At 37.6% G+C, this 17,286-nt stretch overlaps 1 protein-coding gene across 1 annotated transcript in view; it reads right to left on the bottom strand.

The window, feature by feature from the left end:
* Positions 1-17,286, bottom strand: part of Malrd1 (MAM and LDL receptor class A domain containing 1) — a 608,177-nt gene that overhangs the window by 125,766 nt on the left and 465,125 nt on the right. The gene's annotated exons all lie outside the window — the stretch shown is intronic.

Consider the following 17,286-nt stretch of genomic DNA (forward strand, 5'->3'; position numbering starts at 1 on the left):
ACACAAATAGTATTGATGCACTTTTGAACAATCACAAGTGAGAGAAACAATCTCCACTATCAACAACAACTAAAAAGGGGTAAACTTGTCTTGCAGAATTATGGAATCACTCCAGGAGACAGTGCCTTAGGGACAAGCTAATAATGAATCAATGGGCTCCAAGTACGCTGCTTCAGTAACTTGTCTGAGGAGCTGATGAGAATAGCATTTGTACCTGGAACATACTGGACAGGTAAATCTGGTGGAAGTGATCAGTCTCAGGAGTTTCCAAGTTGGGCAACAGAATCAAAGAAATGAGGCAATGATTCTTGAGATTCCTGCAGTTTGTAACTTCTCCAACAAATAAACAACAAAAATTGTGCATCAAAAAGCTAAAGCCACCAAAATCATAGTTCCTCTTTGACATTAGAGTGATACAGACCTAGAGGTCACCCATAATGTGCAGTCACTGCCAAAAAATGGTATTTATTGCTTTGTCCAAGGAACTGGAACATATACATAGTAACATCATCCAAACAAGTTTCATCTATACACAGGGATCTAACCAAATACTTTTGGAAAAATATAAAAGAGAATTTTTTCTTTTTATAATTTAAATTAGAAACAAGCTTCTTTTACATGTCAATTTCAGTTCTCTCTCCCTCCCCACTACCTCTGGCCCCCACCCACCCCCTATTCCAACCCCTTTCTGTTCCCCAGGGAGGGTGAGGACTTCCATGGGGATCTTAAAATCTGTCATATCACTTGGAGCTGTCATATCACCTAGACCCTCTCCAGTGTGTCTAGGCTAAGAGAGTATCAGTCTATGTGGAGAGGGATCCCAAAGTTCATTTGTGTACTAGGGGTAAATACTGATCTACTACCAGTGGCCCCATAGATTGCCCAGATCTCCAGACTGACTTCTTCCTCCAGGGGATCTGGAACACTCCTATGCTGGTTTTCCAGCTATCAGTCTGGGGTCCATTAGCAAACTCTTGTTCAAGTCAGCTGTTTTGTGGGACTCTCCAGCCTGGTCTTGACCCCTTTGATGATCACTCCTCCCTCTCTGTAAGTGAATTCCAGAGTTCAGCTCAGTGTTTAGCTGTAGATGTCTGCATCTGCTTCCATCAGCTACTGGATGAAGGCACTAGGATGGCATATAAGGTAGTCATCAATCTCATTATCAGAGAAGGGCTTTTAAGGTAGCCTCTCCAGTATTGCTTAGATTGTTAGTTGAGATCAACCTTGTAGATCTCTGGACATTTCCCTAGTGCCAGAATTCTCTTTAAACCTATAATGACTCCCTCTATGATGGTAACTCTTTTCTTGTTTTCCTCTATTATTCCCCTGACTAAATCTTCCTGTTCCCTCATGTCCTCCTCTCCCCTCCTCTTCTCCTCTTCTTTTTCTTCTAGCTCCCTTTCCCCTCCCCCCATGTTCCCCATTAGCTTAGGAGATCTTGTCCCTAAAAGAGAAATTTTAAATTTAACAGATTATAGAATGTCAAGGTAGAGACTGATAGTAGAAGCAAAGGGAAAATGAAGAAGTAGAAATAATTCCTTCTACCTATATCAGGCATCAATCAAATCTAGAGAGTACACACACACACACAAAGGAAGATTTTTTTATAGCTTTTAAGCCTAGCATGATTGCATGATTGTCCAGATAAAACCTTCACTAATAAACTGATTATCAGAACTGACCCAGATTAAGTACAAATGTTAAATGAAGCGAGTGAAGCAAAATGTCTCTGGGGTCAAAAAGGAGAAGAAGTCATCAGGTTCCCAAGAGAACTTATGAATTCTAACACTGGAATGTGAATGGTTTCCTCTTAAGAAGGACATAACACAGGAAAGAATGGTGGAGTTTAAAATAGAAGGCCAGCTGAGGGTGTAACTAAGTTAATGATAGAGACCTCAGGAAAAAAATACACATCTGTCCATACATTGATCTTGGGCCTTTGGCCAGAACTGTGAGAAAATGCATTGCCAGTGTTTAAACCACCTAGTCTGTAGTTATTTTGCAATGGTCCCTAGCAAATAAATACACATATCAAATTACAAAACAACCTACCATAGGGGATTTCATAGAATTGAGTGGTGAGAAGATAGGTGGAAAATAGTTTTAACCAATGTTAATATGACATGTTAATATGATATGCCAGGTATTTTTATTAATATGATTACTAAGTAATACATGTATCCTTTATGAAGCATATCTAATATTCCAGCTGGTTACAAGAATCCACAGAGTCTGGTCAGTAAAATCTTGCCGAAGGTCTTCTTTTAGTGGTGGTGGGAGGTTAGATTCAAAGTATGAAATTCACTGTTAATCATAATAGATGGATTTTTAAAAAAAAAACTAATCAATAAAATATCCAATTCACACAAAGCAACAACATTTTCAAAAGGCAAAGAGAAACCCAAGAAAATGCCCTAGTGTTATGAAGAAGAGTTGCAATGCATGTGAGAGTCATTGTCTTGAGTCTTCTAAGTATTACCGACATAGCTTTGAAATATAAGAGCTGAGACTGATAAACACACAAGCAAAACAAAACAAACACACCAACAAACATAGGCCCAGTATAGGTAAGGAATTTGACATGCATTTCTCCTAAATAGGCAAAACAGGATACAAAGAGAAAGAGTAGATGAAATGGTTAAATGGTTTGATTTATCTCTGTTTTTATCACTCATTTATGTATCCTAGCCATATTAACAAGGAACTATGTGCAACCATTCCTTCATGCACTTCAAAGAAAATGTGTGTGGGGGGGCATACAGAGTCAACATATAATAATGGGGTCCTATGAAATCTACAGAAATAAGACAAAGGGTTCAATCAATGGTATTGAAATAATGGCTGCTATGTGGTGAAAAAAATTGCTGAGATTCTAATCTATTGCCATTTCTATGCAAGAGCAAAATGTAAGTAATTAGTTAAACTCACAACTCAAAATTAAGGAATAATAAATAAGAACATTTTACTCTTTTATGGAAGGGCTTGGTAAGCAAATATCAAATCCATAATATATACAGAATATATAGAATGCCAGAGTTCACCAACTAAAAATGTAAAAGAAAAGTTTCTTTAGCTTCCAATATGTTAAATAGTTCTTTGAAGAAGTCTTACTCAGCCTGGGACCCAGACTTCTAAGCAAAGCTGATTTGGGTTATTTCTCAAGGTGACTTTGTACCTAGTCCATTTATAGTCAGGTGTAAGAAATACTTTCTTTTGCAAATTCCCACTTCTATGTCTTAACAATGTGACTTGATTTTAATTTCCAGCAGGAATGCTCTTCAATTGGAGGTCACTTTTCTCTCTTTATTACTCTGTGAAGGGGAAGTCTGTGCAGAAGGTCAAATTAGATTAGCTCCCTCCTCTTGAGTGTCAACCTCTGCATTTGTGTGCTCCTTACTGTCTTTTGTAATTTATAATTTAATAGCGGTTTGCAGCAATGTTTGTCTCTAACATTATTTTTCTGTTATATGCAAGGGGAGATACACAGACTATTCCAGCATCTTATTTTCTATGTCAGGTGTCAAAATATCTCTTTGTTGTCAAATCCTATACACCCAAATTTAACAAACTTAATATGGGCCTATGATTCTTGCCATTTTATAGATGATGGGTGTGTGCAGATACATTCCCAGATTTATCCTACCCAGATCACACATGTCTCTGTCAAACATCGGTTTAATAAAACATGCCAGATTAACACATGAGACATTGATATTATTCTTGTTAGGGTTATAGAATCTATTTTCAAAATTGGGCAATTTACCAAAAAATGCTTTGGATATCCAATTTAGGGCTGAGGACTCCACAGTCACTTTTTCTTTGTGTCTTGACCAGATGTGAGTCTGTGTTAGTTAGTATCTACTGCATAAAGGAGATTCTCTGGTGAAATTTGAGAGACACACTAATCTATTGTTATGAGAAGTCATCATGAGTCATTTTAGTACTATATGCTATTAGCAGAGGAACGGTAGTAAGCTCTTTTTTAGGACCTATGGATTGTCTAGTCATATGTTTTGGACTCCAATACTGTGGTAGCTATGGGTTCTATATTATGGAGTTGGTTTTACCTAAATCCAAGCAGAAAGTGGTTAATTATTTCCATAATATTTGTGCCACAGTTACACCAGTGTTCATGTCTTGCCAATCAGGTCTTTATTGTATCTGGTTGGATACATACACATCTGGCTAAAACAAATCCCTTCTAAAGCTCAAGGACCATTGTGAAAGATGAGATGGAAAGACTGCAAGAGTCAGAGGTAGGGGATGACTAAAAAACCCAAAAACACAACAGTATTTTAAGTATTTTATGAACAGTTTCACATAGGAATTCACAATGATTGTGACAATATCCACACCTTATACAAGTTCAAGTTCAAGCCAGAACAATCTCTACATGGAGGGGTGACTTGGGCATGAAGTCCCATCCCTAGCCAAGGAGCTGTTGGTAATTGATAACTGCTGGAGAGGGAGAGACAGTTTTTTTATAATGTATTTTTTCTTTTAAATTTCATTTTACATTCCAACCAAAATTCTTCCTCCCACCCCTCCTCTCAACCCTTCATCCCCTCCAGCCCACCCCAGTCCACTCCTCCTCATAGGTAAGGGCTCCCATGAGGAGTCAACAAAGTGTTGCACAATAGGTTGGGGGCAGGGCCAAGCCCCTCTCTCATGCATTAAGGCTGAGCTGGCAGTCCACAATAGGGAGTGGGCTCCAACAAGCTAGCTCATGTATAAGGTTTGATCGATGGAGAGATGGCTCAGTAGTTAAGTGCACTGACTGCTCATCCAGAGGACCCAGGTTCAATTTCCAGCACCCACATGGCAGCTCACAGTTGTCTGTAACTCCAGTTCCTGGGATATGACACTCATGGCCAATGCACATAAAATACAAATAAATAAATTTTGAAAAATAACTAAAGATTCCGCCGATCGACCGAGGAACTAGGTGAGTGAGTCTCTGCCCGCTCCCGACTCCAGCCCAAAATACCATACACCCTGACCACCCCCACCCCTGCCTGCGCCTTCGGACTTGGGTTAGACACGCCCAGGCAGGGAGTTGCTCCCTTCGCCCCGAATCTGCTAGCACCCCACTCTTCCATTCCGCCAACCGACCAAGGAACTAGGAACTAGTGAGGAGACTACCAGGAGCATCAAGACTATCCAGAGTTGTGGACATTGAATTCCTGGCCCCCACACACCACTAGGCCACAAGAGGAGATAGAGAGACCCCACCTGCACCCACTAAAAGAAGATATGGGGAGAAGACAGAACAAGATTTCACTCAACAACAGAAAGACCAATATGACACCACCAGAATCTAGGGACTCCACTCCAGCAAGATCTGAAAAGCCCAACACAGAGCATGAAGATGAGATGGACCTCAAAAATTATCTCAGCAAGATGATAGAGACCTTTAAAGAGGAAACAAGAAAATCCCTTAAAGAAATAGAAGAAAAAGCAAACAAAAAATTAAACGAATTGGAGGAAAAGACAAACCAAAAAATCCAAGAAATAAATAAATCTCTTAAAGAATCTAAAGAAAGCCAAGAAAAAACATCCAAACAAGTGAAGGAAGCTCTTGAAACAGTTCAAAGCATGAAAGCTGAAATAGACACAATAAAGAAAACACAGAATGAGACCATGCTGGAAATGGAAAGGCTGGATAAACGATCAGGAACTAAAGATGTAAGTATATCCAATAGAATTCAAGAGATGGAAGAGAGAATCCAGCTACTGAAGACTCGCTAGAGGATATACATTCATCAACCAAAGAAAACCTCAAGTCCAACAAATCCCTAACACAAAATATCCAGGAAATATGGGACACCATAAAAAGGCCAAACCTAAGAATAATAGGTGTAGAAGAAGGTTAAGAAACACTGCTCAAAGGTACAGAAAACATATTCAACAAAATCATAGAAGAAAACTTCCACAACCTACAGAAGGATATGCTTATGAAAGTACAAGAAGCTTACAGGACACCAAACAGACTGGACCACAAAAAGAAGTCCCCCGACACATAATAATCAAAACACCAAATCTACAGAATAAAGAGAAAATATTAAGAGCAGCAAAGGAAAAAGGCCAAGTAACATATAAAGGCAAACCAATCAGAATCACACCCGACTTCTCAATGGAAACTCTGAAAGCCAGAAGGTCTTGGATAGATACCCTACAAGCACTAAGGGAGCATGGATGTCAACCCAGACTACTGTACCCAGCAAAACTTTCAATCACTATAGATGGAGAAAACAAGATATTCCACATCAAAAACAGATTAAAACAATGCATATCCACAAATCCAGAACTACAGAAGGCTCTGGAAGGAAAACTCCAACCCAACGAACATAACTACACTCACAAAAATAGATAATCTAATTTTACCAAACACAAAAAGAAACAGGAGGGCAAAATCCACACGCAATGGCACCACCAATAATAAATCCAAAACAAAGAAGAACCAATGAACAATGGACATTAATATCCCTAAATGTCAATGGTCTTAACTTACCCATAAAAAGATATAGGCTAACAGAATGGATACGAAGACAGAATCCATCCTTCTGCTGTTTACAAGAAACACACCTCAACTTCAAAGACAGGCGATACCTCAGAGTAAAAGGATGGGAAAAAATTTTCCAATCAAATGGGCTCAAGAAACAAGCTGGGGTAGCAATCCTAATATCTAACAAATTAGACTTTAAACTGAAAGCAATCAAAAGAGATAAAGAAGGGCATTTCATACTCATCACAGGAAAAGTCCATCAAGATGAAGTCTCAATCCTGAACATCTATGCCCCTAATACGAAAGCACCCACATTTGTAAAAGAAACATTACTAAAGCTCAAACCACACATAAAACCACACACACTTATAGTAGGAGACTTCAACACCCCCTTACACCATTGGACAGAACCACTAGACAGAAACTTAACAAAGAAACAAAGGATCTGACAGAAGTTATGACACAACTGGGTTTAACAGATATCTATAGAACATTCCATCCAAACACAAAAGAATATACCTTCTTCTCAGCACCACATGGAACCTTCTCAAAAATTGACCACATAGTTGGCAGCAAAGCAAACCTCCACAGTTACAAAAGTATTGAAATAACCCCCTGTATCTTATCAGACCACCATGCATTAAAGCTAGAATTCAACAGCAATACGAATTATAGAAAACCTACATTTTCGTGGAAAATGAATAACACCCAATCGCACCATTCCTGGGTTGTGGAAGAAATAAAAAAAGAAATTAAAGACGTCCTAGAATTTAATGAGAATGTAGACACAACATACCCGAACTTATGGGACACCCTGAAAGCAGTGCTAAGAGGAAAGTTCATAGTACTAAGTGCTCACATGAAGAAACTGGAGGAAAGTCACATTAGAGAATTGACAGAACAACAGAAAGCTTTAGAGCAAAAAGAAGCAAACAAACCAAGGAGGAGTAGACGCCAGGAAATAATCAACCTGAGAGCCGAAATCAACAAAGTAGAAACTAGGAAAACAGTACAAAGAATCAATGAAACAAAGAGTTGGTTCTTTGAGAAGATCAATAAGATAGACAAACCTCTAGCCAAACTAACCAAAAGGCAGAGAGAGAGCATGCTAATTAACAAAATCAGAAATGAAAAGGGGGATATAACAACGGACACTGAGGAAATCCAGAGAATCTTTAGGTCATACTTTGAAAACCTGTATTCCACAAAATTGGAAAATCTAAAGGAAATGGACAGCTTTCTGGATAAATATCACTTACCAAAATTAAATCAAGATCAGATAAACAGTTTAAATCGACCTATAACCCCTAATGAAATAGAAGCAGTCATCAAAAGCCTCCCAACCAAAAAAAGCCCAGGGCCAGATGGCTTCACTGCAGAATTCTACCAGAAATTCAAACAAGAGCTAATTCCAGTACTCCTCAAACTGTTCCGCACAATAGAAACAGATGGGATATTGGCAAACTCTTTCTACGAGGCTACAATCACTTTGATACCCAAGCCACACAAAGATATGAATAAGAAAGAGAACTACAGACCGATATCCCTCATGAACATCGATGCTAAAATACTCAATAAAATATTGGCCAATCGAATCCAAGAATATATAAAAAAAATCATCCACCATGATCAAGTAGGCTTCAACCCAGGGATGCAAGGATGGTTCAACATACGAAAATCCATCAATGTAATCCACTATATAAACAAACTGAAAAAGAAAAACCACATGATCATCTCACTAGATGCTGAAAAAGCCTTTGACAAAATCCAACATCCCTTCATGATAAAGATCTTGGAGAGAACAGGAATAACAGGAACATATCTAAACATGATAAACGCAATATACACCAAACCAATAGCAACATCAAACTAAATGGAGAGAAACTCAAAGCGTTTCCTCTAAAGTCAGGAACAAGACAAGGCTGTCCACTCTCTCCATATCTCTTCAATATTGTACTTGAAGTTCTGGATATAGCAATAAGACAAGAAAAGGGGATCAAAGGGATACAAATTGGAAAGGATGAAGTCAAACTTTCACTATTTGCAGATGACATGATAGTCTACATTAGTGACCCGAAAAACTCTACCAGGGAACTCCTACGGCTGATAAACACCTTCAGCAAGGTAGCAGGATACAAAATTAACTCAAAAAAATCAGTAGCCCTACTATATATAGATGATAAATCCAATGAGAAAGAAATCAGGGAAACATCACCTTTCACAATATCCACAAGCAACATAAAATATCTTGGGGCAACACTAACCAAAAAAGTGAAATATCTGTACAATAAGAACTTAGAGACTTTAGAGAAAGAGATTAAAGAAGATACCAGAAAATGGAAAGATCTCCCATGCTCTTGGATAGGTAGAATTAACATTGTAAAAACGGCAATCCTGTCGAAAGCAATCTACAGATTCAATGCAATCCCCATCAAAATCCCAACACAGTTTTTCACAGACATTGAAAGAACAATACTCAACTTTATATGGAAAAATAAAAAGCCCAGGATAGCCAAAACAACTCTTTACAATAAAGGATCTTCTGGAGGCATCACCATCCCGACTTCAAGCTCTACTATAGAGCCATAGTTCTGAAAACAGCTTGGTATTGGCACAAAAATAGACTGATAGACCAATGGAATCAAATTGAAAACCCTGATATTGACCCACGCACCTATGGATACCTTATTTTTGACAAAGGTGCTAAATCTATACAATGGAAAAAAGATAGCATCTTCAACAAATGGTGCTGGTACAATTGGATTCGGACATGCAGAAAATTTCAGATAGATCCATACCTGTCACCATGCACAAAACTTAAGTGCAAATGGATCAAAGATCTCACCATAAATCCACACTGAATTCACTCATCCTGCTCTCTTTCAGCCACACTGAATCTTCTAGAAGAGAAAGCGGGAATTACCCTTGAACAAATTGGCACAGGAGACCACTTCCTGAACATTACGCCAGTAGCACAGACTCTGAGGACTGCAACTAATAAATGGGACCTCCTGAAACTGAGAAGCTTCTGCAAGGCAAAGGAAACAGTCAGTAGGACAAAACGACCACCCACAGAATGGGAAAAGATCTTCACCGATCCCACATCTGACAGAGGACTGATTTCCAAAATATATAAGGAGCTCAAGAAGCTAGCCACCAAAACACCAAATAATGAAATTAAAAAGTGGGGTGCAGAACTAAATAGGGAATTCTCAACAGAGGAATCTGAAATGGTGGAAAGACACTTAAGAAAGTGCTCAAAATCATTGGCCATCAGAGAAATGCAACTCAAAACAACTCTGAGATACCACCTCACGCCTGTCAGAATGGCTAAAATAAAAAAAAATACCAATGACAATCTATGCTGGAGAGGATGTGGAGAAAAAGGAACACTCCTCCATTGTTGGTGGGAGTGCGAACTTGTAAGACCACTCTGGAAATCAGTGTGGCGGTTGCTCAGAAAAATGGGAATCAGTCTACCTCAAGATCCAGCCATTCCTCTCTTGGGTATATACCCAAATAATGCATGCTCATACAACAAGGACATATGTTCAACCATGTTCATACCATGTTCATAGCAGCATTGTTTGTAATAGCCAGAACCTGGAAGCAACCTAGATTCCCCTCAACTGAAGAATGGATTGAGAAAATGTGGTACATCTATACAATGGAGTACTACTCAGCAGAAAAAAGCAATGGAATCTTGAAATTTGCAGGCAAATGGATGGAACTAGAGGAAACCATCTGAGTGAGGTAACCCAGTCACAAAAAGACAAACATGGTATGTACTCACTGATATATGAATTTTAGACATAGAGCAAAGGTTTACCAGTCTATAATGCTCTTCACCAAAGAAACTAGGAAACATGAAGGACTCTAAGGGATAAATGGTCCCCAGGAATGGAAGTGGCATGAACTCCCGAACTAATTGGTGGCATGAATGTAGGAGGGGGGAGGAGCTGCTACAATAAGAGCAAGAAAAGAGGAGTAGAGAGTAAATGGAGGGGCAGAAACATTGATTTGGGGGAAGAATAGAGGAAAGAGAGCAGGATGAGTGATACCATATCAGAGGGAGCCACTATAGGACCAAGAAGAGATCTGGAACCAGGGAGATCTCCAGAGACCTACAAGGATGACAGGAGCTGACAATCCAGGCAATGGTGGAGAGGATAACCCAAAAGCCCTTCCCCTAAAATGAGATTGATGACTTCTCTTTATGCCATCCTAGAGCCCTCACCCAGTGGCTGAAGGAAGCAGAGACAGACATCCACAGATATACACTGAGCTGAAATCGGGAATTTAGTTGAAGAGAGGGAGGAATGAAGAACGAAGGGGTCTGTACCAGGTTGGAGAAACCCACAGGAACAGTTGACCTGAACAAGGGAGAGCACATCGACCCCAGATGCTGTCAGGGAGGCCAGTACAAGACTGATCCAGACCCCTGAACATGGATGTCAATAAGGAGGCCTCTGCACTCCAGGGAGCCTCTGGTGGTGGATTAGTATTTTTCCCTGGTGCAAGAAGGGACTTTGAGAGCCCATCCCACGTGAAGGGTTACACTCTGGCCCTGGACACATGGGGAAGGGCCCAGGACCAGCACAGGAAGATTTGGTGGACTTTGCAGAGCCCCTGTTGAGGGCCCTACCCTGCCTGGGGAGTGGTGGGTGGATGGGGGGTGGGTTGGGGGTGGGGGAGGAGGGTTTTGTGTGAGGGGAGGGAGAGGGAGAAAGGACTTGAAATAAGCTTGTTCCCTAACTAGAACTAATAAAATAAAAAAAAGACAGTACCATATGAAAAAAAATACCTAAACTGTTTTCTGGCTCTAACATATTTCAATGGATGGCCACACACACACACACACACACCAGTATGCTGGCAACAATAATTAGACTCCATAAATTAAAGAAGAATAATAACCCAATGTTGAGGGACTATGAAATTGGGGGCTAGATATGGGAGGAAGTGGAAGAAGGGATTAATATAATCAAAATATAATACATGGGATTCTCAAAGAATTAACCAAATAACAATACAAATATCTTACCTCATTTTAACTGTGACTATTGCAATAGTATTTGCATTACAGTAAAGAGATGTCTGAAGCATAGCAATATGTTTATTGATAATTACAGCCATGGTGCATTACTTTTATTTCTGCTTAAACTAGTGAGAATTGACCAATTTAATTAATCAATATAATCTGGCTTTCTTGCAGATCTGTTTAGAGAGCAGATACCTGCTATGTATTTTCAGCCATTCTTATGTATAACATGCTATGGGGCCCTTTATACATATCACCATCTCTTCTCTTAACTATTCACTAGTATTATTCCCTAAAGCTGGCTGTGATGGGCAGAGTCACACTGCTTATGAAAGCAATAGATACCAAGTTCAGCATAAGAAACGGTGTAAGAAGATGGCTGCCTTTGGGAAGTCAATTAAAACCTACCAAAAAAAAAAAAAAAAACCCTCTTAAAAGAGCACTTATAGCAACTCTCAACAACTTTCATAATAACACAAAATTCACTTTAATCTTAAATAACAATAATAAAAATAATTTAAAACTCTGATACATATGTTGACCCATCTATCTTACATGAACTCTGTCCATTTAAATTCGAATACATATCCTAAATACAAGTCCATTTTCCTCTTAGCAGCTTTAGTGTTTTGAGTTTTGTTTTGTTTTAATCTCTATTTTCCCCTGTAACATGATAAATAACAGATCCAGAGACAGATATTTGGGTACAAACTTCAAGCTGAAGATCAGAGAAGCAAAGCAACCAAGCCACTAGCTTTTACCTCTACCTCAGGCTGAAAGGGTTGATCCTGTATCCATGAGCTCTCACCAAGTCTCAGATTGCTGCCTCTCCTTGGTGTGACTGGAGAATAAATCCTATCCTCAAAGTGGCTGGAGAATGAATGACAGTTTTGAGACTTTGCTCCTGTTTTAAATACTTCTCATGAGTCCTGGGATTAAAGGCATGAGATCCCAAGTACTAAGATCATCTTTATGTGGGCTGTTTCTCTTTAGGTCTGGATATATTTCAGATATATTTAGGCCTTGACCTAACAGAGTTTCATCCACTTCTACCTCCCAAGTGGTGGAATTAAAGGTGGGTACCACAATTTTTGGCTGCTATAGCTAACTAGTATGGCTGGCTTTTCTTTCTGCACCCTCAGGCAAACTTTAATAAATCATAAATAATATATCAACACATTTTCCCACTTCTCTATCCACATGCCTGGAATGTTCTGCAGCAGTAGCTTTAGTTACAAAATGGGGTGGCTCCTTGAATCTACAAAAGTCTATGAGAACAGACAGGGCCTGTGGAACAGCACATATGCACAGTCACTTTGTAAATAACAGCCTTGCTGCACTAAATTCTAACCTAGTGCCTGATTAATACGTGAATGTAAATCCAAGGTGTATTGCTTCCATTACTAAGAGGACTTCATCTTTGTATTTCATTGGGTCATTATTCATATTATTCACCTTATATATAGTTGGTGAGGAGAGTTGTGAAATGTGAATTAGAAGCCCTTCTTGCCTCAAAGTATCTGCCTGTAACAGGTGTCTCTGATGCACAGTCATCTTGGCTTTAAGACAAAAGATGAATTGGAATGAGTTGGATCCTTCTATTATTTGCTACTTTGAGGTTTATGAGTCTGGAACATCACAGAGAATAGAGATCTTCTTGAACTAGCTGACAGTAGAAGAATTTTTAAGGTCTGACTATTCTCTAGGCAGTGGTCAATATGACATGCTTTAGAAAGTCACTGAAGGCAGATTGCAGTTGACAAAGAAGATGTAATCTTGGCTCTTGTCTTTCAACTGTTTATCCAACAGATGACTATATGAAGCTACTAAAGAAATGAACGAAATGTGTTTTTTCATAGAAGACTAGGCAGAACAAATATATCCATCATACCTTTCACACTTTCTATACATGATGTGTTTCTGTGGGAACATACAATGAAAGAGAAGAAGCTTCCAGAATCTGCACAATATCATAAAATTATAGGGTGATAAAGATTAGTTTCCCCACATCTACTGGCTCTGTTGCCTGCTTTTCACTATTGTGTTTTTCCAGGATTCATATTAAGAGAGCTGTTTTCATAGCCTATTTAATGTTTGCATATTCATTATTGAAAAATCACTTTTACATTCTGTAAATAGTTATTGGAATCTAGTTCTTTAGAAAAGGCTTTGTACATTCAGAATGTGACATATTATAGTTTTTAATACAAACTTGCTTCAAATCATAAATTTCACAAAAACTTTCAGTAGTTTTTGACATGAAGTAACCAGCTGATATTATTATGTTTGGTATTATTCTTATATTTTTCTGTGCTACTCCTATTTTTCTGAAAGGGCAATCACAATCAGAATATATTATATGAAAAACTATTTTCAATAAATATATACATATATGTAACTGTCCCCCTGCACACTGTTAAAACATTTGCTATAGGTCAATGAAACTTGGAAAATGAACACACACAACCTTAACAGATTGATTAAGTAAGCACCCATTCAGAAGTTTCTCAGAAATGTTAACTTCATTACCAAGAAGAATGCAAAAAGAAAGTTCACTGAGCCAGTCTCAGTGCTATTCATGTGCTCATGAGTAAATCTATGAAATTGTAATAATCATCATAACAACAATTTCCATGGCTTCTTGAATAAAAAGATTTACATGGTAAGTGAATTTTAATTCTGTAGGCTTTAATAGAAATTGTTTAGCTCTATGAATTCAAATTTAAAATAAAAGCTATTTCATAATGGCAAGGTGATTACTCTGAAATATGAACATTAAACCTCTAAGATGCCATCCAAGTGTTTTTTTTCAAATCATCTGACATCAAAGAAGGAAATTTTAAGGATTAGCTCATTTTTTTCTCCCTCAGCAAATATAAATACCTATATACTTCACAAAATGTTACAAAAACTAAATTTTATTTTTAATAAAATTTTTACATGTAATATGTTTTGATCATATTCTTTTTCCAACTCCTCCCAGACCCTTTGCGCCTTCAGGAACATGCATCTTCACATTCATTCTCCCTTTGAAAAATAGGAAGAATCAAAAGAAAAACCCAAACTAAATAAGACAAAAACATGGCAAAACAAAACAAAGGGAAGTTTCTATAGGTTACACAACATGCTACAAAGAGTACAGATTTTAAAATGTATGTATTAATTTCCTTTGATTTCATTACAATGAATATGGAGAAATCAGAATGTTTAACCATTTTTACTGACATTTACAATCTTGTAAGCCAGAGCTAGGAATCGGAGCTACTAAAGCTCAATAGCATCAGAAAAAATAATTTCTTTTCCATTAGGGCTCTAAGGCAATATGTATCAATAGAAGACCTCTATCATTTTAACAAGAGATTTAAATTTTATATGTGGACATGTGGCTGAAAGGTAGAAAGAAGCTAACATGATTAAGTTCTTCTATATTAACAGTCAGAAAATAAACAATAATCAGTTAAATAGATACTAGTATTTTCCTATAATTTCTTGTCTTTGTATCAAATTATTCTGATGACTTTGTAAGTATTTTAATATCATTATCATTATCCATTTACTATAAAACTGCTTTTGAAGGGGTCCTAGTCTTTTAAATATTTGTTTTTCTCATGCATCCTTTTACTTCAAAGTCTAGGATAAGTTGGAGCAGTTTATTTGTACTTCATAATTTAGCATAAAATAATGTTTACCTTATCAATTGTATAAATTTATACTGGTTGCTTTAGTTTTTATATGATGAATCATGTTAGCATGGTGATACAATTTAGCCATGATTTATTTGAAAATAATCTGAATATGTTGTGAAGGAATGTTCTATGTGCTATTGGTAGTTATTGTTTTTTCAAAGCATTTTGATAGACAATGTTAAATCAAGCCATGCAGTCTCTTGCTATGACTTCTGATATCATCTAACTTGTTCCTTTGAAGCAGAGAAACTAATGACTCTTCCCATTTCATATGTTGAATTCTATCCCTGGGAAATGTTATTTGGAAGTAGGAATTAGGGAGATCAACATCACCGTGTAAAAACTAATACTTCCTTGTTTCATTGCTAGGCATGACCCTTTCATTAGCTAACTACTCTGAATATCACTGGCTCAAGTAAAGAAGGATCCAGGAACTAAACAAAGCAGGTCTCCTTGTCTCTGTCTCTTTCTGTGTAGCATTTGCAAGCGTGTGTGTGCACGTGTGCGTATGCGTGCATGCACGCATACATGTGCACATGCATAGTAGCTTATTTTTCTCCCAAGTCTCTCTCCTCCTGTGGGAAAGATGCTCTCAAAGATATCAAATAATCCTAAGCCTATCATACACCTTGCAACTTCAGAACTCAGATGAGAATAAATCTCATATGCCAAATCAAATAGAAAAGAGCAGATTACCGAACAAACGACACTGTGTCAATGAACCTCATCAAGATAGTTCAGAAAAGAAGGGAGCTTCCCTACCACCAACACCACCATCATCACTACCACCTATCATGTGGACTGCCAATTCCTCCTCAATATTCTTTCTATAATTACTTGAAGACTGTCAGAATACAGAAATACATTTCTATACTACTTCCCTCTAATTAGTAAAACCATGAATCACTCAACAGAAAGGCATAAAAAATCATGACCGACAACATTTGTAATTTAGAGGCTATTTACCAATACATAACTAAAAGCTAGATGCTATAAAGTTGGGTACCCCAAGCATATGACTAAGTACTCACAAAAGCATGGCTGGACCTTTGTTCTTAATGGAGGAAGATACAGAATCATGCTGGTAAGTAAATAAAATCTGTTTGCTTTCTTAGCAAATCACCACGGAATAGAAAGACAACAACACAGGATGGCCAGGAAGTTGGACTGCATGGAATTTATTACAACCATAAGTTAGTGTCCCAAATTACTATATATTGTATGTAAAAAATATGAAAAAAATCCTAAGGATCAAGGTAATGGACTAACTCAGGTGCCCCTCAAGTGTTAGAATGGACTTTCATTTCTACTGGTTTCCATTTGAAAACAGATACTCTCATAGAGTGGGGATAAATATTCCATTTTCTTTGCATGCCAGAGAGATTCTGTCAGTGATTAGTACTAATATGTCTTGTCTTATGTTTTCTCTTTCAGGCTTCTTGGATAGATTATAGTTGGTAAGTAATGGATGCTAGATTTTTGACATAAGATTTTCTAATTGTATAATCTAGGAAAAGTAAAATTTGCATTTTTTCTGTCTTAATTTCCTTATTTGAAATCTTGAAAGATATACCTCCCACGTTAGGCGAATGTTTGAACTAAATTAATAATATATACTGTGTATAAAATATCTGGAAAGACAGGAAACACAATAGCTGTCACCATTTCCCAGAGACAGTGTTTGAATTAAAGACAATAAAACTAGTCATGTTTGTCTAAATAATTAATTGCTTGGTCATAACCCTGGAGTTGTGTTCTAACATACACTTTTAATTAAAGGTAGAGCTCAAAACTGGTTAACCATTGTTTTAAAAACTCATTAATCTTTGATGAAATTAGAAGTGTAAATACTATCACCTCTCTTAAGGACTGATGCTTTATACTTGGAGTACATCTAAATTTAAAATTTAAAGGTTGCTTTGCCTTTTTTGCTTATGGTAGAGATTTCTCTACCTTTACCTCTTATATCACATTTCTTCATTGTCCTTAGGCAAGTCCTTATTTGTAAAGGGCATGTACAATCTACTCAGACTCTTTTATCTCCAGGAACTCTT

The sequence above is a fragment of the Cricetulus griseus genome, chromosome 3 (assembly GCF_003668045.3).
Source record: "Cricetulus griseus strain 17A/GY chromosome 3, alternate assembly CriGri-PICRH-1.0, whole genome shotgun sequence".
Lineage (NCBI taxonomy): Eukaryota > Metazoa > Chordata > Mammalia > Rodentia > Cricetidae > Cricetulus > Cricetulus griseus.